The sequence below is a fragment of the Nycticebus coucang genome, chromosome 6, assembly GCF_027406575.1.
Source record: "Nycticebus coucang isolate mNycCou1 chromosome 6, mNycCou1.pri, whole genome shotgun sequence".
In the NCBI taxonomy this organism is placed as follows: domain Eukaryota; kingdom Metazoa; phylum Chordata; class Mammalia; order Primates; family Lorisidae; genus Nycticebus; species Nycticebus coucang.
In genome coordinates this window covers 71058164-71083625 of record NC_069785.1, presented here as the reverse complement: position 1 = coordinate 71083625, position 25462 = coordinate 71058164, and the positions used below count along the sequence as shown (strand labels likewise).

Here is a 25462-nt window from a genome sequence, read left to right as displayed (position 1 = left end):
GAAATAGAGTGATGGGGCGCTGATTCACCTCGGGTGGTCAGACAAGGCCTCCAAGACAGGGGTAATCGAGGCACAGGGCATAGCTATACAAAAACGCTTAGGAGGGAACAGTCTGGTGAGCTCAGGAACAGAAAGTGCAGCAGAACGGGCCACAGGAAGAAGTCAGAGGATGTTTGTTAGGCCTGATAGTCCTTGGCAAAGGGTTTTAAATTCTACTCTGTACCAGGGGCATTTGAAGGATGGGACAAGATGCTAGCGCATACGTATATATATATATGATCACGCTAACTGCTATGTGAAGAATAAACTAGAAGAGACAAGAGTAGAAGTGGGGAGGTTGGTGAGGAGGCTTGGTCTTAGATTAGGATGGTAGGAGTGGAAGTGATGAGGCCCTGCAGCAGTAGCAAAAAGTACAAGCTCAGTGTGAAAGTTACTTCCTCTCCCTTTTCTCCCTGCCCCCCCCAAAACAATACCTACCCTAGAAAAAGAACAGATGAATTTATTGGCTCCGAGGGATGGGGCTGGGCTCAACGAATTCACATAAATTATTTTATTTGCACCCCACCATTCCAATCCTAGAAGGTGAAAGCCTCACCTCAGATGAAGAGCTGTTGGTGGGGTTTGGGCCACTTCTCAAATTCTCTCCTTCATTCTACAGTACAACTTTACCTATCTGCAAATACACACAAAAACATTGGGATTTTGTCTTTCCTTATCATATTAAATAAAAACAGCATGGCAATAAGGGCTGGAGATGACACTCTGCTGCTGGTGCTTCTGAATAGGTAATGGAAAAGAGGAAGAAGCTGGTTGTTTTCATTCTGGGGCTTCAAAATTGTAAGAAAATCCAGTGTTTGACAGACTGACCCAGGCTTTGTGGCTAGTTAGGGAGGACATGACTGACACATTCAGATATGTGACTTGGGGGCTGTCTTCTGATACCCTTCTCTGTCTCTGCAGAACAACCAGGCTCCTTATCCACCACCTCTCTATCTTTCTATCACTCTCAGTATCTATCAGTCTCTATCTCCCCCACTCCTTCAATGAAGACCGGTGCAGACCAACAGAAACTGAGCACATACTACTCTGTGATGGTGTAAACACCCGGGAAAAGGACAGACCGGTGCAGACTGGGAAGGAGTGGGGGAGATAGAGACCAATAGATACTGAGAGTGATAGAAAGCAGCCATGGAGGAATGTCTGACTCTTTTCTTTTTTAATTTATTTAGTTATGTATTTTATTAAATCATAGCTGTACACATTAATGCAATTATGGGATACAATGTATACAATTTGAAATACTTTCATCAAAATGGTTAACATAGCCTTCACCTCATTTGTGCCTGCCCCTTTAAGAAAAACCCCTCCCCACAGCTTTTTGCAAGAATTTGCAAAATTTGAAAGAAAGCCTGCATCTTTTTGCACCTGACTTTCTAAAGAAGGTGATTTAAAAGTCCAGACACAGGCACCTTCTTCAGTTTTGTTTTCTAAAGATCTGGATTCATCCAGACATTTATTGCTAAATTAGAGGCTTCCTTCATCCTCTCCTTGCGTTTCCCATCCCAATTTGGGGGTGTTACTGGGTGAGTGTAAGAGGGGTGTCTGGGCCAGAGTCATGCCAGGAAGAGGCTCAGATCTTGCATTGTGTGACCTCCACCCACAACAGCAATACACCTCTGCTCCAGCAGCCCGAAGTCAGGAAACTTGGGTTGTTTTCTTGTGTGTTAATCACAGCTTAGTATAGGGTTCTGAGTCCCCATGGTTGCTCAATAGCCAGTGGCTGACTGGAAACTATTTAGTTGCCTCTGTTTACCTGAGTCTGGAGGATGATGTTTCAGTGGTCAGGTTGTGCAAATCTGGAGAGAGGATGTATAAACAGGACAAGGCTGCCAGAGCCCAGAAATACTTCCTTGTACTTCTGACCTACTTCCCTCTCCTGGACAGAAAGCCACCAAGCCAAAGAGTAATAGTAAAACATAACTACAAGTAGTTATATCCTGATGGAGCTGGATTTGCTGATAACTACAAACTATAGCCTTCTCCCTGGATAAAAGGCAAGACTAAACTTTTCCAGCACTTTGCTTCCTGGATGATGGTGTTCTATGAGCAGCAATGGCTACTTCCATGAGCATTCTTTTTTCCAAGCCAGGCTGGCCCAGCCTACAGCACAGAATCAATGAAGTTTATCAAAGTGTATGCAAAATGTCAATTTTCCAATACTAGTAAAGACAACTTATTTTAGTCCTATAACCCTCCCACATACTGTAAAGGAATAAGGCGACTTGGTTTTGAATAGATCTGGCTGGGACTCCCATATCTACAGGCTAGCTGGAGCCTTGGGCAAGTTTCTTCATCTGTACAATGGAGTTAATAAATCCTTTCCTCAGAGGGCTGAGGTGATGGGGACATACCAGCTCCTTCACTGAGCCTAGTCCTACCAAAAGATGCCCCAGGACATATTTTATTTTCCCTTCCTCATATATCCCTTTCCTGTAACTCCCACCCCAGCAGCCACCCTTCTAGTAGGCCATTAACCTGCTCAAGAGAGGACTTCCTCCCTGTCTGCTTTTTCTCTGCAGGAGTGTGTGTGCCCTGAGAATGGACAGTAAATCCACAGTATGCAAAGAGCAAAGACCTGGGGGGCTGTGGGAGGTGATGGGAGGGGGGGGTAATGAACAGGATTCATAAATTCCAACAGAGCTAAACAAAGAAGAGGCCAAAAATCAATGTGACGACCAAGAAAGCACTTGTGACCCATCTGTTGGCCCAGTTGCCCAGAATTGGAAGCCACTGGCCTCTACCTCTTCTGCCTCCCACACTCTATGCCTTTCCTGAAAAGCAACTCTTATGATTGGCAGAAACAAAACCAATGGTGGAGGAGAGAGGGCAGCTAGTCTGGGTTATTTTCAAACCATCTCACTTCTACCAGATATAGGTCTGCCAGGAAAGTAGGTTGAAGTAGGTGTGTGTGTCTGCTTTGTTCTAACCCTGTTCTTCCCTGGATAGTGGTACCAATCAGGTTAACCTGGAATTGTGACAGAAGTAACAATAGCTCTTACTGAGGGCTTATCTATACCAGGCATCATAGTAAACACTTAACACAGATTAGCATGTTAAATTGACACAAGCCTCTGAAGTATATACCATCATTATCATTCCCATTCTTCAGATGAGGAAACTGAGGCAGAGAGATACTGAATAGCTTGCCCATGACTTCATAACTAGAGTGTGGTCAAACACACTCAGGCTGCTTGACCGCCCCTGCCTCTGCTAACTTTTGTGCCTTCCTTTATCCCCCTCTCAGATGTGCCTGCCCAGATGCTCTGTGCGGTTGGAAGCCCTACTTTAGATAGCCAAGTTTTCTGTATTCCTAATCACTTCATCTAGGCCAAGGTGCCAAATAGCTAATTTACTGAGCCATCTTGTAGAAACTTCCTCATTACCAACCCACACACAGTCTGGACATTCCTCATTCCTTCTCCAGAAACACAGGTCCAAACCCAAAGCAAAGGCCATCTCATTCCGGAGATCTTCCTTGATTTTGCCCTGAGGTCTATACCACTTTATATCTGTCTTGGGACCCTTCCCTTTTTCTGATAATAACTCATGTCCGTACTCCACTTTGTCATCTGCAAAGCACTTTCCTATCCACCTAATCCATCTCCTTTTTTCCAAGGCCTTTTAACTACCTTCTCTAACCGGGATGGCACACAGCATGGTGGCTCACAAGCTCTGGAAAGCACTTTGCCAGCACCCTAGGTCCACCTCTTGCTAGCTGAGTGGCACTGGGCAAATTACTTAACCTTTTTTTTTTTTTTTTTTGAGATGGCATCACCCTTGATGTCACGCTTGGTAGAGTGCTGTGGCATCACAGCTCACAGCAACCTCAAACTCTTGGGCTCAAGCGATTCTCTTGCCTCAGCCTCCCTAGTATCTGGGACTACAGGAACCTGCCACAACGCCTGGCTGTGTTTTGTTGCAGTTGTCATTGTTGTTTAGCTGGCCCAGGCTGGGTTCGAACCTGCCAGCCTCAGTGTATGTGGCTGACGCCGTAACCACTTTGCTACAGGCACCGAGCCTTTACTGCCTAACATCTCAGTTTCCCTATCTGAAATGGAGATGATAGTAGTGCTTCTCCATCTGATTGGAGAGTTTAATAAGATAAATACACACACAACACCCAAACTCTGTGTTAGCTATTTTTATCATTATCTCACTGAATCTTACCCCCAAATTCTGTGGGAATAAGCAAAGCAAGTCAGTTCTTATCATCAGTAAAAATGACTTTAAACCTGATGACTTCTAAAGCTCTCTTTCAGCTCCATCAAGCTGTGAGTCTACCATGAATCACAGTTATTTATGGACACATCTTAAGCTCTTTGAGCTGTAGCAATTTACTGAAGGCCCAGCCCTTAATGCAGGGCCTTGCTTACAGTTGGCTGTCCTGCCAGGTCGATGTTACCATGTAACAATAGTCCTTGCCTCATCTGGGCATTGGGATAAACAAATGAGAAAATTTCTATATAGTATTTAACACAGTGCTGAGCACTGAGTAAGCTCCTAAGGAATCATAGTGGCCATTGTTATCCCATCTTGGAACAATAAGGCTCCCAAACATAGACTTGGGAACCACACTGGGTATGGCTTCATCCTAGAGCTGATCAATTAACATTTCTCATCTGTCTTATGGGCATGATGATGACAGTGACTGCCAATTAAGGTTGCTGTGTAGATTGAGTTGATAGAAGGGCACCTAGAGTTGTATATGTTAGGTGTATGCAAGTGCTTTTTATCATCGTTTACAGATGAGGAGGCCTACACTCAGAGATATCAAGTGACATACCCGAGCAGTAGTGAAGTTGAGATCCAAACCCAAGTTTGGCTGATTCCAGAGCCTCAGTCCTAAGATCAGGATATGTTGCTGACCACTATGAGCATGGGCATTCTAGCAGGAGACTTCTGTGTCCCCTCCTTCCAGTTGTCTTCCCTGACAAAGGAGTTTGTCTGATGGTGGTGATACCAGGAGGGGAAGTGAAAGTCAGCACTGAGTCCTCCTGGGCTTGGGTGAACACAGGATGCCCTCGGATCATACCACACGAGAAGCTGCCTTTTCTTCCTCCCCTGTGTCTGGCAGCATCACTTTAGCATTCCACGGGGGCTTCCAAGAAGCTCAAAAACATAGCCACACCCTGGCCTGCCCTGCAGCCGGGAAGCCTCAGCAAAGCCCTCATCATGTAGGCTGATGTCACGCTCCAAGCTGGGCCCAGCTCTTGCACCCAGACAGGCCCTGGCCTTAAGGCTTTTTCCATTTCTAAGGCATGACTCAAGCAGCAGACAAGACCAGACAGACTCGTTAGTACTGGAGAGAGGTGGGCTGGGCAGTGGATTGGGCCAGAAGAATAACACACAGGGGTTAGAGACCTGCGCATAATTGCTATGGGGAGCTCAAAGAGGGGGTGGTCCGCGCAGGGAGGGGACCAGGCTCACGCTCGCCTGCTAATTCATCCTCCTGCAGTTTATTTTATATATATATATATACACTTTTTTTGAGACAGTGTCACTATGTCGCCCTCAGTAGAGTACAGTGACATCACAGCTCACAGCAACCTCAAACTCTTGGGCTTAAGCAATTCTCCTTCCTCAGCCTCCCAAGTAGCTGGGACTAACATCTCACGTTGGTATAGCACAATGATTTTCAAAACCCTTTCCTGCAAATAACTTTGCTTTTCAGCTTTTTCTTTAAAATAATTTGCTTTTCCTATTAGAAAGAAAACATGCTTTTTGAGGACTACTGGGAAAATTTTTCAAATATAAATTTTAAAATTTCAGGCGTATATAGACATATACCACTAGCAATATGATTTTCAGGAAGTTTCCAACTAATCTTTTTTTCTAAGTAGGTAAACATATATAGTTCATTAAGCAAAACTGGAGCCCATACCACATAAAGACTTCTGTATCTTTTCTTCCTCCTTGACATAAAGTCAAGGGCATTTTCCAGTGTTACCAAACATTCTGCTATAACAAATCATATTGGCCACATTTATGTGAATAGGTGTGTTATAATCTCTGTAGCCATGTCCTGATTGATGGACATTCAAGATGCTTACCAAAATACCACTATTATAAATAATACTTCTTACCTACATTTTTGTATGTCCCAATAATAAATTTCTACTGATGGAATTACTGGCTTGAATGATTTGAATATTTTTTAATGTATATAGCCAAATTACTCTCCAGAAAATGTATTCAATTTACAATCCTGCCAGCAAGGTGTGAGAATGCGCCTCATGTGGCAGCTGAGGAAAATTAGACACAAAGAGGTTAAATAAATAGCTCAGGTGCCTACAACTGAGACCCAAACTCTGGCCTGCTGGAGCTGGTGTCAGGGCCCTACCCACTTAGCCTTCCAGACAAGGAAAGCTCTGAAAAGGTTTTCCTTAGTAAAGGAATTGTATAAAAATTTTTATATTAACATTTATTGGTCAAAATATTTTTGACCCAGTTTCTTGACCTTACTTGTGCCATGGACCCCTTTGGCAGTCTCATTAATGACAACCAACCCCTCTCAGAATGATGTATTTATATACATGTAATAAAATACATAGGAAATCAGGTATATTAAAAAACAAAAGCAAAATGATACAGTCATGTATGCACTCCTTTATAAATGCTTTCAATAACAAGACTAGTACCTCATTGAGAGGCAGTTCCCCCGGGGTCCTGAGTTTCCCTGAGCATTCTTGCTGAGTGCACCACAGCCCAAGAGCTTAACCATTGCCTGATACTGACCAGTTTCTATTGCTGGTCACTTAAGCAATCAGACAGGCTTGTTTGCTACTTGTTACATTGTTGCTTGCTCAAAAAGTGCTGGGCCCTTGGCCCTAAATTCCTCTCTTGTGACACAATCTATCTGCTTCTGGTGCTTGTATTACCTGGTTTTCCATGTTGGTTGCCTATGGAAATTAGAGCTCAGAGAAATGACACAAATACACTGGAAGTCTGGCTACTGTGTTTGCTGCAATAGTCTTTCATCTCTGATGCAGGAGTTTCGTGTCTTCTGTTATTATACATGAAACTGTGGCAAGGGTAAAATCTCAGTGGCTTCAAAATTCTGACTCTACAATAATCACAAATTTCTGGTAAGCGTAAATGATAATTCTGAGATATATACAATAACTGTAATGCAGACTGAAAATGAAATCACTGAGATTTGTTGTTTACATTCATAATTAAAGGAAAGGATAAATTTAACTTAAAGGTCTATGAAACTATATAATTTTTTTCTCATTCAAGTTCACAGATTTTATGAAAACTCTCATCTACTGCCAACTCTTGAAAAGAATACCAGAAAAACTTCTTGATCAAGCAACATAAATCTAAGTACTTATTTTAGTATTTATGTTAAAGTAAGTGGGTAGGGCATAATTCATGTTAGACTTACTACAGAAATGGAGAACACCAGCTTGACAGAGAATTGGTAGTATGCCAAAGGCAGATTTCAAAAAAAGAGATATTTACAGAATTTTGGAGTATGAGCGCAAGTGGTTTAAGGTAATTTTATGAAACAAGAAACTGATGGGGATTGGGCATAGTTTATAATATTTAGGAAAGTTTAGAATTAGTAGTGACAGAGAAACAAAGGCATACGAGTGAACTATTTGTCTACATAAGCAGTCTATTATCCCAATAGAAGAGCTCTTTGGACAGATGAGGAAACTACTTGCCCAGATATGTTAATTTATTGAACCAAATTATAAATATGTTTATTGGTTTACCATCTTAGCTTCCCAGGCAAGAACATCCTGGAAGAGTTGTGTCATCTTGACCAGGATGGTCTCAGTTATCATTCAACAATACCAATTTCCAACTTCTTACTCTAAAATCTCCCTTCTCATGAAAGTAGAGGCCTACTTTTCGTTTTTCTTTTCTTTTCTTTCTTTTTTTTTTTTTTTTGCCTATTGTTGTCTGTCCTATCTACAGTATGAGTTTACTGTAGGTAGGAAATAAATTTTACACTCCTAAATGTGGGCTTTGTTTAATTTTTATTTATTTGTAGCCACATATATTCATTACTTATATTTGCCCTTATTGCCTTATTTTTTTTTTAACTTTTTGTTTTTAGATTTTATTATTTATTTATTTGTGTGTGTGTGTGTGGTTTTTGGCCCGGGCTGGGTTTGAACCTGCCACCTCCGGCATATGGGACCGGTGCCTTCCCCTTTGAGCCACAGGCGCTGCCCCTGCCTTATTTTTTTAAACTCCATATTGTGTCATAAGTCTTTTCCCATCATATTATGTAATTTTTATAAAAACCATGATGGTTTTTATAAAAATTGAAAGTTGTAGAGATTTTATTTTAAAATTTTTATTTAAATTTATTGAAATTGTTGAGTTGTCCCAACAATCCCTTATATCAATGGGCAAGAGACATGAATAGAACTTTCTCTAAAGATGACAGACGAATGGCTAACAAACATATGAAAAAATGTTCATCATCTCTATATATTAGAGAAATGCAAATCAAAACAACCCTGAGATATCATCTAACCCCAGTGAGAATGGCCCACATCACAAAATCTCAAAACTGCAGATGCTGGCGTGGATGTGGAGAGAAGGGAACACTTTTACACTGCTGGTGGGACTGCAAACTAGTACAACCTTTCTGGAAGGAAGTATGGAGAAACCTCAAAGCACTCAACCTAGACCTCCCATTCGATCCTGCAATCCCATTACTGGGCATCTACCCAGAAGGAAAAAAATCCTTTTATCATAAGGACACTTGTACTAGACTGTTTATGGCAGCTCAATTTACCATTGCCAAAATGTGGAAACAGCCTAAATGCCCACCAACTCAGGAATGGATTAACAAGCTGTGGTATATGTATACCATGGAATACTATTCAGCCATTAAAAAAAATGGAGACTTTACATCCTTCGTATTAACCTGGATGGAAGTGGAAGACATTATTCTTAGTAAAGCATCACAAAAATGGAGAAGCATGAATCCTATGTACTCAATCTTGATATGAGGACAATTAATGACAATTAAGTTTATGGGGGGGGATGCAGAAAGAGGGATGGAGGGAGGGGGGTGGGGCCTTGGTGTGTGTCACACTTTATGGGGGCAAGACATGATTGCAAGAGGGACTTTACCTAACAATTGCAATCAGTGTAACTGGCTTATTGTACCCTCAATGAATCCCCAACAATAAAAAAAAAAAAAAAAAAAGAAATTGTTGAGTTGTAGAGATTATATCATTAGCTAGATTCCAAGAAATGGGATTATCAAGACAAAAGGTATAAATCTTTTTAAGATTTTAATAAGCATTACCAATTACATTCCCAAATAATTTTACCAATTTACATACCTTCCAGCCACATATAAGGAATCCTATTTCACTAAATGTCCCATAATACTGAACATTAATTTTTTGTAAATGTTTGCTAATTTGATAATGTAACTGATAGATCAGTTATATAGATTTATAATTGATTCCTAAACATTATGAATCTTTGCATATATTATGTATTTATTTTCAAATATTTTTTATAAATTTGATAGCTCTGTTTTATTTTTAAAGTTATTTATTGTTTTATTTTCTTTTTTAAAATTGGAACTCAGTTAATCACACTTCTCAGTTCATAGTTTGTTGTCCTCACCAGCTGGTACAATGGCTTTCTTTTTGCTCTGTCTTGTTTTATTTTATTAATAGAAACAGGGTCTCACTCTGTCACCCAGGCTGGAGTGCAGTGATGCAATCATGGCTCATTGTAACTTCAAACTCCCAGGCTTAAGTGCTCCTCTGACTTTAGCCTCCTAACTAACTTTAAGTCTACAAGTGCACATCACCACACCACTCGTCACCACCCCACATCACTCTATATAAAATTTTTAATTTTTTTATAGAGACAAGGTCTTACTTTGTCCAAGCTGGTCTCAAACTGCTGGCCTCAAGCAATCCTCCCTCTTCAACCTTTGAAAGTGCTGGGTTTATAGGTGTGATCCTATACAGAACAGCCTATATGCCTGGCGTGAACAGAAATGCTTAACTGTGATGTAATAAAATCTATCAAATTTTGAGCCTATTATTTTTTCTTGAGTTTTTATTCAAGATATTTCCTGTCGGAGCCGGGACGCTAGGTTTCCTGCCCCAGCCTATGACACTGCCAGGACGTGGACTACTGTGCAAGCTCGCTTGGGATATGGCTCCCAATACGTGCCAGGGAGCCCATTGTCTCAGTCAGATAAGGGTTCCCATCCGGAGAAGCCAGTTGTCTCCGTCAGGTCAGAGGTGCCGGAGGGCCTCAAAAGTGCAGCAGTCAGGCTTAGAAGGAGGAGGAGTCAGAGTCCCAACTAACGTCTCTTCTCTGTAGGAGAGATCCGTGGCTATTTACACCACAGGTGTGGACACTGCCAAGCAAAGATGTGTGTATTCGTGCTCTTGCGTGCCACATGCTCTTGTGGAGAGACCAATCCCTTCCCCATTCCCTTAGTACCAAGGTGTTTCTTATCAGGTGTCTCCTACAATTTCCCTGTTTTTGGATTACAATCATAACCTATATTTTCTTTTTTTTTTTTTTTGTAGAGACAGAGTTTCACTTTATGGCCCTTCGTAGAGTGCGGTGGCATCATACAGCTCACAGCAACCTCCAACTCCTGGGCTTAAGCGATTCTCTTGCCTCAGCCTCCCGAGTAGCTGGGACTACAGGCGCCCGCCACAACGCCCGGCTATTTTTTGGTTGCAGTTCGGCCGGGGCCGGGTTTGAACCCACCACCCTCGGTATATGGGGCCGGCACCTTACCGACTGAGCCACAGGCGCAGCCCCATAATCTATATTTTCTTATCAATTCCTTTTCACATTTCAAGTATAACATAAAACAAGGAACCCTTTTTATTTTTTGCATACCATAAGCTATTTTTCCTAAAATTATCTGTAAATAATCTATCATTCCCCATTGATTTTTTTTTTTGTAGAGACAGAGTCTCACTGTACCGCCCTCGGTAGAGTGCCGTGGCGTCACACGGCTCACAGCAACCTCTAACTCTTGGGCTTACGTGATTCTCTTGCCTCAGCCTCCCAAGTAGCGGGACTACAGGCGCCCCCACAACGCCCGGCTACTTTTTTGTTGCAGTTTGGCCGGGGCTGGGTTTGAACCGGCCACCCTCAGCATATGGAGCCCGCGCCCTACTCACTGAGCCACAGGCGCCGCCCTCCCCATTGATTTTTGATGCCCCCTTTATCATCCGAAAACCTTGTCTTCACATATGGTTTTATTCTGAGCTCTTCTATCTGTTCATTGGTGTGTCTATTACTGGATCATTACTATAGAGTTTTTGCTTTGTAGTACGTCTTACTACACACATGACAGACCAGAGTATGTCAAATTAACCCTACTGTAGATAGCAATAATAAAAACTAGATTAAAAAAAAAACTGAAAAGTTCACAGAGCAACCAAAGCAGACCAGATTTCAGAGGCCAAGATGTAGACCTCACTAAATAATTCATACTAACTGACATTTTTTTCTGTAGGGGTAGTTTCTGATTCTTTAAGCTAGCAAAGAGTGGTTGAGCATAACTTGATGACTGGGAAGAAAGATGTTTGCATATAGGGCTACCAAGGCATTGGACAGGTTCAGGGCTAAGATCCCAAAGAAGCAGACCCCACAGAAAAGAAAGCCTAAATTTGTGTGCAATTTACCTTTGTCAATTTCTAAGCCTTATCTATGTGAGAAAAGGTTAAGAAACCAAGCAGAAATCAGGGTCAACCTAGAATTCTATATCCATAGATATGGCCTTCAAAAATGAAGGAACTACAAAAATATTTCAAACAAAAACTTGGAGAAACTTCAGACCCAGGAAAAACGAACATTTGCAAAGAATAAACTGTAGTAAAACAAATATGAAAAAAGAGTTCTTCAGGCAGAAGGAAAATAATTATGGATAGAATTTATGACAAACACGCTAATGAAGAGTGGACAGTTAATTTATATAAAAAGAAGGGGGAAGAAAAGGAACAAAACACAAATGAGAAAAATAATATGGTAGCTTAAAGCCAAATTGTATCAGTAATTACATTAAATATAAATGGACTATATACTTTAATTAAAAGGCTAAAATTGCCACAGTAGATTTTTTAAGCAAGTATATTCTGCCTATAAGAAATACATTTTAGGCTCAGCGCCTGTAGCTCAAGCAACTAGGGCGCCAGCCACATACACTGGAGCTGGCGGGTTCGAATCCAGCTGGGGCCTGCCAAAACAACAATGACAGCTATAACCAAAAAAGCTGGGCATTGTGGTGGGCACCTATACTCCCAGCTAGTTGGGAGGCTGAGGCAAGAGGATCCCTGGAGCCCAAGAGTTTGAGGTTGCTGTGAACTATGACATCACAGCACTCCACCCAGGGTGACAGCTTGAGACTCTGTCTCAAAAAAAAAAAAAAATACATTTTAGGCTCAGCACCTGTAGCTCAAGTGGCTATGGTGCCAGCCACATGCACCAGAGCTGGTGGGTTCAAATCCAGCCTGGGCCTGCTAAGCAACAATGACAACTACACCAAAAAAAAAAAAATAGCCAGGAGTTACGGTGGGCGTCTGTAGTCCCAGCTCCTTGGGAGACTGAGGCAATTAAGAGAATTGCTTAAGCCCAGGACTTTGAGGTTGCTGTGAGCTATGATGCCATGGGACTCTACCCAGGGTGGACAGCTTGAGACTCTGTCTCAAAAAAAAAAAAAAAAAAAAAAGAAATACATTTTAAATTTAAAGACTCAAAAAATTTGAAACTAAAATAATGTAAAAGACACCTGAAGGAAACTAATGTAGCTTTACTAATATAAAACAAAGTAAACTTTAAAGGAATAAATATTAATAGGGACAAAGAGGAACACTTCTAATAATAAGTGGTTAATTTTATAATCAAAATTTTGTATGTGTAATAATATAACCTTAATATTTATCATGTAAAAATAGACAAAAGTAATTTTAAAAATAGACAAATGCACAATCATGGTTGAAAGTTTTAACTTGGTTGAAAGTTTTAACTTTCCTTTGTCAGTAACTGGCAGTATAAGCCCCCCTAAAATCAATGACAATATAAAATAGTTCAGCAAAGGGCTCGACATAATTGCCCTGATTGACAAAATGAAAACATTATACCCAGACCAGGCACAGCTGCTCACACCATAATCCTAGGACTCTAGGAGGCCAAGGTGGGAGGATTCCTTGAGATCAAGAATTCAAGAATCAGCCTGAGCAAGAGCAAGACCCTATCTCTACAAATATAGAAAAACTAGTCAGGCAAAGTGATACGTGCCTATAGTCTCAGCTACTTGAAAGTCTAAGACAGGAGCATCACTCAAACCTAGAAGTTTGAGGTTGCAGTTGAGCTCTGATACTACCACTATACTCTACCCAGGGCAATAGAGCAAGATTCTGTTTTAAAAACAAACAAAAATCACTCTATACCCAACAACCATAGAAAACACATTCTTTTAAAGTACACATTGAACATCTCCCCTAAATAAGCCACATGCAGACACAAAATCAACCTTAACCTTTAAATTTCCTAAATTTAAAATTTCAAAACAATGAATCCTACAGATTGTGTTCTTCAACTATAGAATTAAGCCAGATATCTATCATATAACCTGCAACTGCTTTGAAGTTAGATAATACTCTAAACAATTCCTATAACCAAAATAAATCACAATGAGAATTAGAAAATATTTTTAACAGAACAATAATTTAAACACAACATACCAAAACTTGTAGGGTCATTACAACTAAAAGTTTCAAATGTAAATATGTTGTTTCAAAGTTGCTCAGCTCATGATTTTATTTATACTTTTCTAAATACTTTTTTGATTCCCTAAGTCTTCAAATTTAGCAAAATTAAAAGACAGGTTAAGAGAAGAGCCACTTATGAAAAACAAGATGAGATAGAACAATAACATATTTTAAACTGAAAGCAAAGAAAACTGTGGCTTGACATTTTTGAAAGGTCTGCATCATCATGGTATATTTGCAGTAAAGCAAGTGTTTTAGAGAAGCTGATGCAATTTCTTAACTTGACTTTTATAATAAAGACATAGAATTTTATTTTTTTAATTGTAGGATGCCATCCGGACAGTGGTCAGAGGAAAATGTATGGCCTCAACTGTATATATTAGAAGTGGGGAAAAAGACTAAAAATAGAAGTTTGAGAATCTAGAAAAAGAACATCAAATTAGAATCACATGAAGAAAAAGCAAGTAATAAGGAACAGAAATATGTTAATACAAAATAAAATAGTCTTGCAATATGGAAAATAAATTTAAATGTTTATTCTTTGAGAGGATTAAAAGATTGATAAATGCTAACAAGACTGATAAAGAAAAAAGAAAATACAAATATCTGGAATAAAAAGCAAGTTATCACAACAGATCCTACAATATTAAAAAGATAATATAAAAAATGTATGCTGGGCGGCACCTGTGGCTCAAGGAGTAGGGTGCTGGTCCCATATGCCGGAGGTGGTGGGTTCAAACCCAGCCCTGGCCAAAAACCACAAAAAAAAAAAAAAATGTATGCTAATAAATTTGAAAAGTTCAAGAAAGGAAATCAATTCTTTTGAGAAACCCAACTCTGCGAAACAGGCATAAGAAAAAATATAAAATTCATCATCATACAGCACAAAAAAACACACAATAATGAATGCCACTCAGCAAGACATTGCTGACTGAATCCTCCCATGTCAGTCGACACAAACACAGCTATGAGGCATTGATATGCCAAGGTTATGAAACCTTCCTTAGTTGTTTGTACAGTGCTGCTAATGTAAGCACACTGTGTAAGTTCATGAACTTAATTGTCAGACAGCCTATGATGACAGCCCTAATGGTTATTCCAGAAAAAGAGTTCCAAAATTGCTATGAAGGGTGAACTAGGCAATGGCATCAGTGCATAGCTTCCCAAGGGGGAGTACTTTAAAGCTGATGGTAGTGATATTCAGCAATGAGATATGTAGCACTTCTTCTAGGATGAATTCATGAGCTTAATTGTCAGACCTGGTACCTTCACAACCTAAAGTAGGCAAAGATTTTTTAAACAGGGCAGAAAGCAATTTTTTAACATACTGAACCCACCCCATTTAACTTTAAAATTTTTGTATTTCACACACACAAAAAAAACCATTAAAGTCAAGAAAAAAAAAAGTCAAGAGATGGGCAGCGCCTGTGGCTCAAGAAGTGGGGGCACTGGCTCCACATACTGGAGGTGGTGGGTTCAAACCCAGCCCCAGCCAGAAACTGCACACAAAAAAAAAGTCAAGAGAAAGGCCACCAAATAAGAGAAAATCTTTAAAAATACATTTACCCAACAAAGGACTCAGATCTAAAATATACAAAGAACTCCTACAAGTCATTGATAAAATGACCACGAAGGGGAGGAAATGAACAAAAGACTTATATAAGTACTTTACAAAAGAGTATATTCAATTATTCAATAAGCATATTAAAAAAGAGTTCAGTATTACTGGTCATCAGGGAAGTATACATTAAAATGACTCTGAATACCAATATGCACTCACCAGACTGGCTAAACTTCTAAAAATCGATCATACCAATTGTTAGTAGGAATGTGCAACAGCAATTCTCATACATTGCAGGTGGGAATAGAAATTGGTTTGGGCCTGTAATCCTAGTACTCCGGAAAGCTGGGGTGGGTGGATCACTTTAGCTCAGGAGTTCCAGACCAGACAGCAAGAACAAGACCCTGTCTCTAAAAATAGCGGGGCGTTGTGGCGGGCGCCCGTAGTCCCAGCTACTCCGGAGGCTGAGGAAAGAGAATCGCTTGAGCCCAGGAGTTGGAGGTTGCTGTGAGCTGTGACGCCACAGCACTCTACCCAGGGCAACATAGTGAGACTCTTGTCACAAAAAAACAAAACAAAACAAACAAACAAAAAAGAAAGGTTGAGGAAGGTTGTTAGGAGGAAGACAGGATGCTCCCCTGCCTGGCCCCTCTCCTCCCCCCAGGCGGGAGTCAAGACCCGGGCGTGCTCTGGCGGGCACGTGGACCGGCTCGGGCAGGCACAGACCCTCGGAGGCGCGGGGGCTGGGACCGGGGGTGACCGGTCTATGCCAGGTGCGTGCGCTCCAGCTCCCGCAGGAGGGGTCTGAAGTAGTCAAACCAAGGGTCTCGCCTCCTCCGTGCCCAACTCGCTGCCCAAACCCGTGGCAGAAGGCGACCCCCAACAGTAGTACGACCTCTGCGCGGATCCGGTAGCGACTCGCTCCTGCCCGGGCAACCGCGGCCAGAGGAGGGGAGGAGCGCAAGGCTCCGCCACCAGGCGGGTCCACGACGCCAGGGGCGCAAGGCTCCGCCAGCCTCCCCAGGGCCCCGCCCAGGACGCGGCCAGGGGCGGGAAATGGCAGCGGTCGCCGGGCAAGGGCTGGGCAAGGAGAGGCAGGCCTGGGCCAGAGCGCCGGGAGGCGAAGGAGGTGGGACCTCCGCGGGAGCCAAGAATGCAAGGACCTGGGACGTCTCCATTGTCCTCAGGACGTCACTTAGGAAAAGAATTCAAAGATAAACCTGGAGATTTCTAGGCAATGACAGCAGAACATCAACCACATCCCAGCCCTTCAGAACCTGGGGCCCTGCGCGACTGCACTGGCCACACCCCTGAAGCCAGCTACTTCTGTAGGGATCACAAACACACCTTTGTAATGACTATAATGTAATACACAGATACTGTATTGGTAACAACGTCTAAAGCAGTGCTGTCCGCTACTAGAAATATAGTGCAAGCCACGTGTGTAAGGTTGTTATCTAGCAGCCACTTATTTGTTTTATTTATTTATTTATTTATTTATTTGAGACGGTCTCACTTTCGCCCTTGCCCAAATGCCGTGGCATCACTGTAGTTCACAGCAACCTCAAACTCCTGGGCTCAAGCCATCCTCTTGCCTCAGCCTCCCAAGTAGCTGGGACTATAGTCGCCTGCCACAACACCTGCCTAGTTTGAGAGACAGGGGTCTTGCTCTTGCTCAGGCTGGTCTCCAACTCCTGAGCTCAAGTGATCCACCAACCTTGGCCTCCCAGAGTGCTAGGATTACAGGCGATGAGCCACCACACCAGGCCGTTCTTTAAAAAGGTATAAGGAAAAAGGTGAAATGTTTTGTTTTTGTTTGCTTTGGAGGGGGACAAATTCTCTGTCGCCCTGGATTGAGAGCCATCGTGACCTTATAGCTCACAGCAACCTCAATCTCTTGACCTCAAGAGATCCTCCTGCCTCAGCCTCCCCACCAGCTGGGACTATAGGCGGCAGCTACAATGCCAGGCTAATCTTTCTGTTTTTAGTAGAGAGCGGATCTTGTACAGGCTGCTCTCGAACTCCTGAGCTCAAGCAATCTGCCAGTCTCAGTCTCCCAGAGTGCTAGGATTACCGGCTTGTTTTTGTTTTTTTGACACAGGCTCTTGCTCTGTTGCCAAGACTGGGAATGCAGTGTTCATCACAGCTCTTTGTAGCCTCAAACTCTTGGGGTGTCTCAGAGTAGATGGAACTATAAGCATATGCACCATAATGCCCAGCTATTTTTTTTTTAGACAAGGGGCCTTGTTGTGTTGCCCAGGGTGCAAAAAGAATTTTAATAAATATTTTATTTAATGCAACATATATAAAATACTATCATTTTAACATGTAATAAATATTAAAAATTAAAAGAAATTAGATTTTTATCTAAAAAAAAAAGTCTTCAAAATCCACATGTATTTTGCACTTAACAGCACATCTTATTCCAAGTGCTCAATTGCCACCACATGTGCAGCGGACAGGTCAGGTCTAGAGAGTGAGACTTCAAGTGGGTGACTGGGGTACTGTTTATGTTGTTGCCACCTGGTGGCATAACATTGGCTGCTAAAATAAAAATACCTGCCAACATTTGTCAGTATCACATCAGCCACATCATGGGAAACAGCTATTTGGCCCAGACATTCTATGAGCGGATTTGATGACTATTGTGTTGCTATTTCAACATTGATGGTTGCCAAATTTTAAATGTTCTTTTGTATATTACAACAGTGTCATCCAGGCATTCATTGAACGGTAGAGAAACAAGAGCCCCAAATCAATAGACATAAAAGGGCAAGTTAGGATCATTCTGTGTTGCCAAGGCTGGTGTCAAGTGTTCCTCCTACCACAGCCTCCCACAGTGCTGGGATTACAGGTGTAGCCACCACGCCTAGCCTAGGATGAAAAGCATCAAAAAGCTGAGGCTTTGTTGAAGAAACTCCATACCCAGTACCGGCGATCCGGGACGGAAGCTGTGCTCATAGCCCACAAGCTGAACACGGAAGAATATTTAAGAGTGATAGGAAAGCCGGCACATCTTATTGTCCGTCTGTATGAACATCCTAGCATCAGCCAAAGAATTCAGAATGCATCTGGCAAAGATTATCCCGATATTCATGCAGCAGGTAAAGAAATATCCGAAGTCAATGAAATTAATTTGGAAAAAGTCTGGGACGTGTTGTTGGAAAAATGGCTATGCCCTTCAACAAAACCTGGTGAAAATCCATCAGAATTGTTTGAACTTCAAGAAGATGAAGCGCTACAAAGAGTCCAGTAACTCCTTCTGTCTTGTCCGATTGATTATAGTTCAAGAATGCTGTTTGTATTTGCAACATCAGCAACAACCACATTAGGTATGCATCAGTTAACATTCGCTCACAGAACACATGCTCTTCTGTGTCACCTGTATTTGGCTGACAAGAAAACTATAGAATCTCTCTTTAAAAAACAAATCAAAGGGGCAGCGCTTGTGGCTCAGGGAGCAGGGCACCAGCCCCATATACCGAAGGTGGCGGGTTCAAACCCAGCCTCAGCCAAACTGCTACAGAAAAATAGCCGGGCGTTGTGGTGGGCGCCTGTAGTCCCAGCTACTCGGGAGGCTGAGGCAGGAGAATCGCCTAAGCCCAGGAGTTGGAGGTTGCTGTGAGCCGTGTGATGACACGGCACTCTACCCGAGGGCCATAAAGTGGGACTCTGTCTCTACAAAAAAAAAAAAAAAATCGAAGGGGCAGCACCTGTGGCTCAAAGGGGTAGGGTGCTGGCCCCATATGCAGGAGGTGGTGGGTTCAAACCCAGCCCCGGCCACAAACTGCAAAAAATAAAAATAAAAAAATAATCGAAGAAGTGAAATCTTATTTGAAATGTCTAACCTTTCTGGCATTATTTGAGGCTTTGAATATCCCCATCACTTATGAACTATTCTACAGCAGTCCTAAAGAAGGAATGATTAAGGGTCTATGGAAGAACCACAGTCACGAGGCCATGACAGCAAGATAAGTGACTGAGCTTTGTTTAGAATAGAAAATCTATGGCCTGCAGCTTTGGAATGGACTCTTACAAAAGCTTCTTGGGTTCAAAATGATTTCTTATCTAAGGAAAGTTTTAAAAGCCATGTCTAGTATCCCTTCTTCATGGCTGGTCCCCTACTTTAGCAAAGCTTGGCAACATGTGATACAGGTACCACTACTTTCAGCCTCTTGTCCTTGAAGTCCCAGTCAACTGTCAGATTGTTGTGAGAGTCTCATTGCTGTCCTAGAATGTCCAGTCTCAGATGATCTCAACATGGTCGGAGTTGCCAGGCAGTATGTCCAGTTGGAACTTCCAGCATTTGAACTGGCTTGTCTGAGGCTCGTGCCACTCTCTGAGAAAAGATGCGAGCAAATTAATAATTTTCTGGGTTCATGTGATCTTCAGATCATTTTACAGCAATTAGAAGAGCATATGAATACCAGCCAGTTAGCAGGATTTTTGCATCAAATTAGAAGTCTGATTCTGAATAATATCATAAATAAGAAGGAGTTTGGGATTTTGGCAAGGACAAAATACTTCCAAGTATCGAAATTACATATGATGAATACCAACAGCATCACCAAACTAGTAAACTATTTGGCAAATGACTTAAGCATAGATGAAGCTTCGGTCTTAATAACTGAATATTCAAAGCATTGCGGGAAACCTGTACCACCAGACACCACTTCCTGTGACATTCTGAAGATGTTTCTTAGTGAATTATGGTAAATCATAAGGGCGATCAAGAAGGACAAGAGGAAATTTGGACTCTATATTTATTATAGTTGTAAATTGTGCAGTCTCTGTTTTATGGCAATTCCTCAAACATTAGCCCACAAGTAATATCATACTTAATATTAGCATAATTGACAGAACTCATGTCCTGAATTAATAAATCTTTTCATTGCTAGTTTCTTAAAAAAAAAAAAAAGGGCAAGTTAGATGTGTCAGTTACCATGAAGGACTATCCTCATGTTCCATCTTATTAATTTAGAAATACTGGAAAATTCTGAGAAAGAAGAATGAACATTCAAGCAGATATGCTTCTAAGTTTGCAAAAATGGTTATATAACCAGGCAAAAGAACGAACAAACCCTGGACAAATGGCTGCAGTGCCACCGCAATGTACATCTGACCTGCTGTGGTTGTGCTTTTAAACCCTCTGAGAACATAAAGCCCTGTGTTATATAGATCCCTATGGAGAAATTAGAATGCTGTTCAAATATTACTACTTTTGCATTTTCACCAGCCTTTCCCACGCAGGACTTATTTTACTGGCATGCTAGCCTGCCATGCAGTGGTGAGAGAGAGAAACTACAGGCCTCTTAAAAATGTTTTAATATACTGTGTAGTATTTGACACATCAAAAGAACAAATGCAATGTAAAATGAACACTCAAAACCTATCATCCGAAGTAATGATGGTGGGCAAAAAAAAAAAAACCATCATCCGGCTCAGCACCTATAGCTCAGTGGCTAAGGGTGCCAGCCACACACACTGGAGTTGGCGGGTCCGAATCCAGCCCGGAACTGCCAAACAACAATGACAACTGCAACCAACAAAAAACAAACAAACAAAAAATAGCCAGGCGTTGGGGTGGGCGGAGGCAAGAGAATTGTTTAAGCCCAAGAGTTTGAGGTTGCTGTGAGCAGTGACGCCACGGCACTCTACCCAGGGCAACAGCTTGAGACTCTGTCTCAAAAACAAACAAACAAACAAAACCCATCATCCAACTTAAGAACTGCAGAATTACCTATTGATGGATCCCCCATAAGCCCCTTTCTTATCTTGCCCCACCTCCTCACCGAAGGTAATATTAGCTTGAATTTCATATTGAACATTTGCTTGAACTTTTTCCTTTCAATTTTTCTTTAAATAGAGATGGTGTCTTACTATATTGCCCAGGTTGCAGTACAGTGGCTATGAATTCCTGGGCACAAACGATCCTCTCACCTTAGCCTCCTGAGTAGCTGGGATTATAGGTATATACCACCACACCCAGCTATTTTACAAATATGTCCTTTTAAGGCTGGGTGCTATGGTCTGAGAGACCGAGGTGGGTGGACTGCTTAAGCTTGGGAATTTAGGAGTTCAAGACCAGCCTGAGCAAAAGCGAGACCCCCATCTCTAAAAATAGCTGGGTGTTGTGGCTGGTGTCTGTAGTCCCAGCTACTCAGGAGGCTGAGGTGAGACAGTCACTTAAGCCCAAGAGTTTGAGGTTGCTGTGAGCTATGACACCATGGCACTCTACCCAGGGTGACAGAGTGAGACTATCTAAATAAATAAATGTCATGTTATCACATGTATCTGTATCACTAAACATAATAGTTTACTTTTTTGAGCTTTATAAAAGTTTGACTTGATTTAGTCTTCCGCAACTTCATTTCTCAGACCTCATATTTGACCAGGTTGAGGTATATTGTTGTAGTACCGTCACTGTGCGAATATTCTACTTTTCCAGTCTTCTATCAATGGACATTTGGTAGCCTCCATTTTTTTGTAAATAGTCCTGCAATAAATATTCTTATACATGTGCAAGAATTTCCCTACAATGTATCTAATTCAAGTTAGCAAAATATTGCCAAAGTGTTTCTTCAGAGTTGTGCCAATTTTCACTACATTGGTGGTATATAAGAGGTTCCACTCATCCACATCTTCACCAGCATTTGGCATTACTAAGTTTCTTAATTTTTGCCAATAGAGTTGGCATAAAATGCTATCTTTTTGTGGCATTGATTTTTTTTTTTTTATGAGACGGAGTCTCACTATGTTGCCCTCGATAGAGTGCTGTGATGTCACAGCTCACAGCAACCTCAAACTCTTGGGTTCTCTTGCCCCAGCCTCCCAAGTAGCTGGGACTACAGGCACCCGCCAGAACGCCCAGCTATTTTTTGTTGCAGTTGTCATTATTGTTTAGCTGGGCCAGGCTGGGTTCGAACCCACCAGCCTCGGTGTATGTGGCTGACACTGTAACCACTGTGCTACAGGCACTGAGCCATGTAGCACTGATTTATACTTACCTGGTTGTCAATGAAGTTGAGCATCTTTTCATGTTTGTTGGTAATTTATGTTTCCTTTTTTTGGTAAAATGCCTATTCTTATCTTTTGCCCATTTTCTACTGGTTTGTCTTTTTCTTATTTAAGATACACACCCATGGGCGGCGCCTGTGGCTCAGTGAGTAGGGCGCCAGCCAAACCCAGCCCCGGCCAAACTGCAACAACAACAACAAAAAAAAAAATAGCCGGGCGTTGTGGCGGGCACCTGTAGTCCCAGCTGCTCGGGAGGCTGAGGCAAGAGAATCGCGTAAGCCCAAGAGTTAGAGGTTGCTGTGAGCCGTGTGAGGCCACGGCACTCTACCCGAGGGCGGTACAGTGAGACTCTGTCTCTACAAAAAAAAAAAGATACACACCCATATGCTGGATATTAATTTTTGTCGGTTACATATGTCACAAATACTTTCTTCCAGTTTTTATATTTTTGTAGTTAACAATCTGGCTGGACTCTTGTAATTCTAATAATTTGTCTGTAGATTATTCTGGGGTTTTCTATATATACAATTATATAGATGGCAAATAATCACAATGTTGTTTCTTTTTTTCTTATATCAGTCCTACTTCGCCTTATTGAACAGAAGGGGTGAGAGCAGACATCTTGGTCTTACTCTGCTCTTAAAGGAACAAGGTTCACAATGACTTATCATTAAGAACGATGACTACTGTAGGCCTTGGAAAAAATAACATCTTAACATTAAAATGTTAGAAAGCTTCATTTTGTTTCTGCTTTACCAAGAGCTTTTGTCATGAATGGATGTTGACTTTTACCAAACGCCTTTACTACATCCATTGAGATAATCGTATAAATTTTCTCCTTTAACTCAATTAAAGTTATGGATTTTTATGTTAAATCATCCTAATAGTGTTGGGATAAATCCAGCTTAGTCATGATAAATTGTCTTTGTTATACACTGTTAAATTTGGTTTGCTCGTATTTTTTTATAATATTTCTATCCATGTTCATAAGAGTCTGGTCTGTTACTTTCATTCTCATATAGTTTCCACTATTTGTTGTTGTTGTTGTTGGAGACACCCTCCAAAGAGTGCTGTGGCATCATAGCTCACAGCAACCTCAAACTCCTGGGCTCAAGTGATTCTCTTGCCTCAGCCTCCCAAGTAGCTGGGACTACAGGTGTCCACCACAACTCCTGAGCTCAAGGCAATACACCAGCCTTGGCCTCTCAGAGTGATAGGATTACAGACATAATCTTCGTAGAAATGTCAAAAGATACAATTCTCCCAGTTCTATATGAGGATAAAGGAAACTTGATTTAAAACTAGTCGAGTCCAGGCACCATGGCTTACACCTGTAATCCTACCACTCTGGGAGGCTGAGGCAGGTGGAATGGTCAGGAGTTCAAAACCATCCCAAGCAAGAGCAAGACTCCATGTCTAAAAATACCTGGGCATTGTGGCAGGTTCCTACAGTCCCAGCTACTCAGGTGGCTGAAGCAAGAGAATCGCTTGAGCACAAGAGTCTGAAGTTGCCGTGAGCTATGATGATATGGCACTCCATGGAGAGCCACAATGAGACTGTCTCAAAAAGAGTTTGTATAAAATTAGAATACAGATGGCTCCCAACTTATGATTTCTTTTGTCTTTATGCTCATAAAGACTTTAGAGATTTGCATTTGATAGAAACCATACTTCAAATTTTATAGTGTAGTGAATTTGAATTTTGAATTTTCCAAACTATAGGCTGAAGTGATTATTCTGAGTATGTTGAAGGTAGGCTAGGATAAAGTATGATGTTTGGCAGGTTAAGTGTATTAAATGCACTTCAACTTAACAATTATTTCAACTTATCAGGGTTTATCAAGACATAATTCCATCCTAAACTGCGGTGCATTTGTAATTTGTTCCCTGAAAATCTGCTAGGAATTGCCTGAAAACCATCTAGGCTTGAGTTTTTTTAAGCCAGTGATTCAATTTCATCAATAATTATTGAACCACTCATGCTTTATTTTATTTTTATTAAGTATGTTAATTTTTAATTTTTTTATCAACACATAATAGATGTAACATTGTTTTCAGGGTACATGTGATAATTTGATACATTCATATAATCAAATCAGGGTAATTGGACACTATTACCTTAAATATTTATCTTTTATTTATGCTAGGAATATTAGAATTATTCTCTTCTAGCTGTTTTAAGACATACAATAGATTGTTAAGTATGTTCACACTACTGATCTATTGAACACGAGGCCTTCTTTCTTCTATCTAATTGTAGATTTGAACCCACAAATCAACCTCTCTTCATTCCTATTCTCCCCCAACCTCAAACTCCTGGGCTTAAGCGATTCTCTTGCTTCATTCTCCCACATAGCTGGGACTACAGGGGTCCGGCTATTTTTTGTTGCAGTTGCCATTGTTGTTCTAGCTGGCCCAGGCTGGGTTTGAACCCGCCGGCCTCCGTGTATGTGGCTGGAGCCATAACCACTGTGCTGTGAACACCGAGCCTCTACTCTCTATCTTCATGAGATCCACTTTTTTTATCTCCCACCATATAAGTGAGAACATATGATATTTGTCTTTCCCTGTTTGGCTTATTTCACTTACAATGATGACCTTCATTCCATTCACGTTGCTGCAAATAACAGGATTTTATTCTTTTTTAGGGTTGACTACTATTCCACCGTGTATACCTAGGATGTACCACATTTTCTTTACCCCTTCATCCATCAATGAGCACTTAAGTTGATCGTATATTTTGACTACTGTGAATAGTGCTGCAATAAACATGGGAGTGAAGATACATTGATAAATTGATTTCCTTTCTTTTGGGTATATCCCAAGTAGTGGAACTGCTGGAATAATAGTCCTATTTTTAGTTTTTTAAAAAGCCTTCATGCTGTTCGCCACAGTGGCTGTGCTGATTTGCACTCCCACCAACAGCATACAAAGTTCCCCTTTCTCCACATCCTCACCAGCCTCTGTTATTCTGTCTTTCAGATTCCCCTTTCTCCACATCCTGGCCAGCATCTGTTATTCCCTGTCTTTCTTATAAAGGCCATTTAACTGCATAAGATGATATCTCATTATGGTTTTGATCTGCATTTCT

At 41.3% G+C, this 25462-nt stretch overlaps 1 pseudogene; it reads left to right on the top strand.

Moving 5' to 3' along the window:
• The first annotated feature begins 7488 nt into the window (after positions 1-7488).
• Positions 7489-20070, top strand: LOC128588709 (kinetochore-associated protein 1-like; annotated as a pseudogene).
• Positions 20071-25462: the final 5392 nt, after the last annotated feature.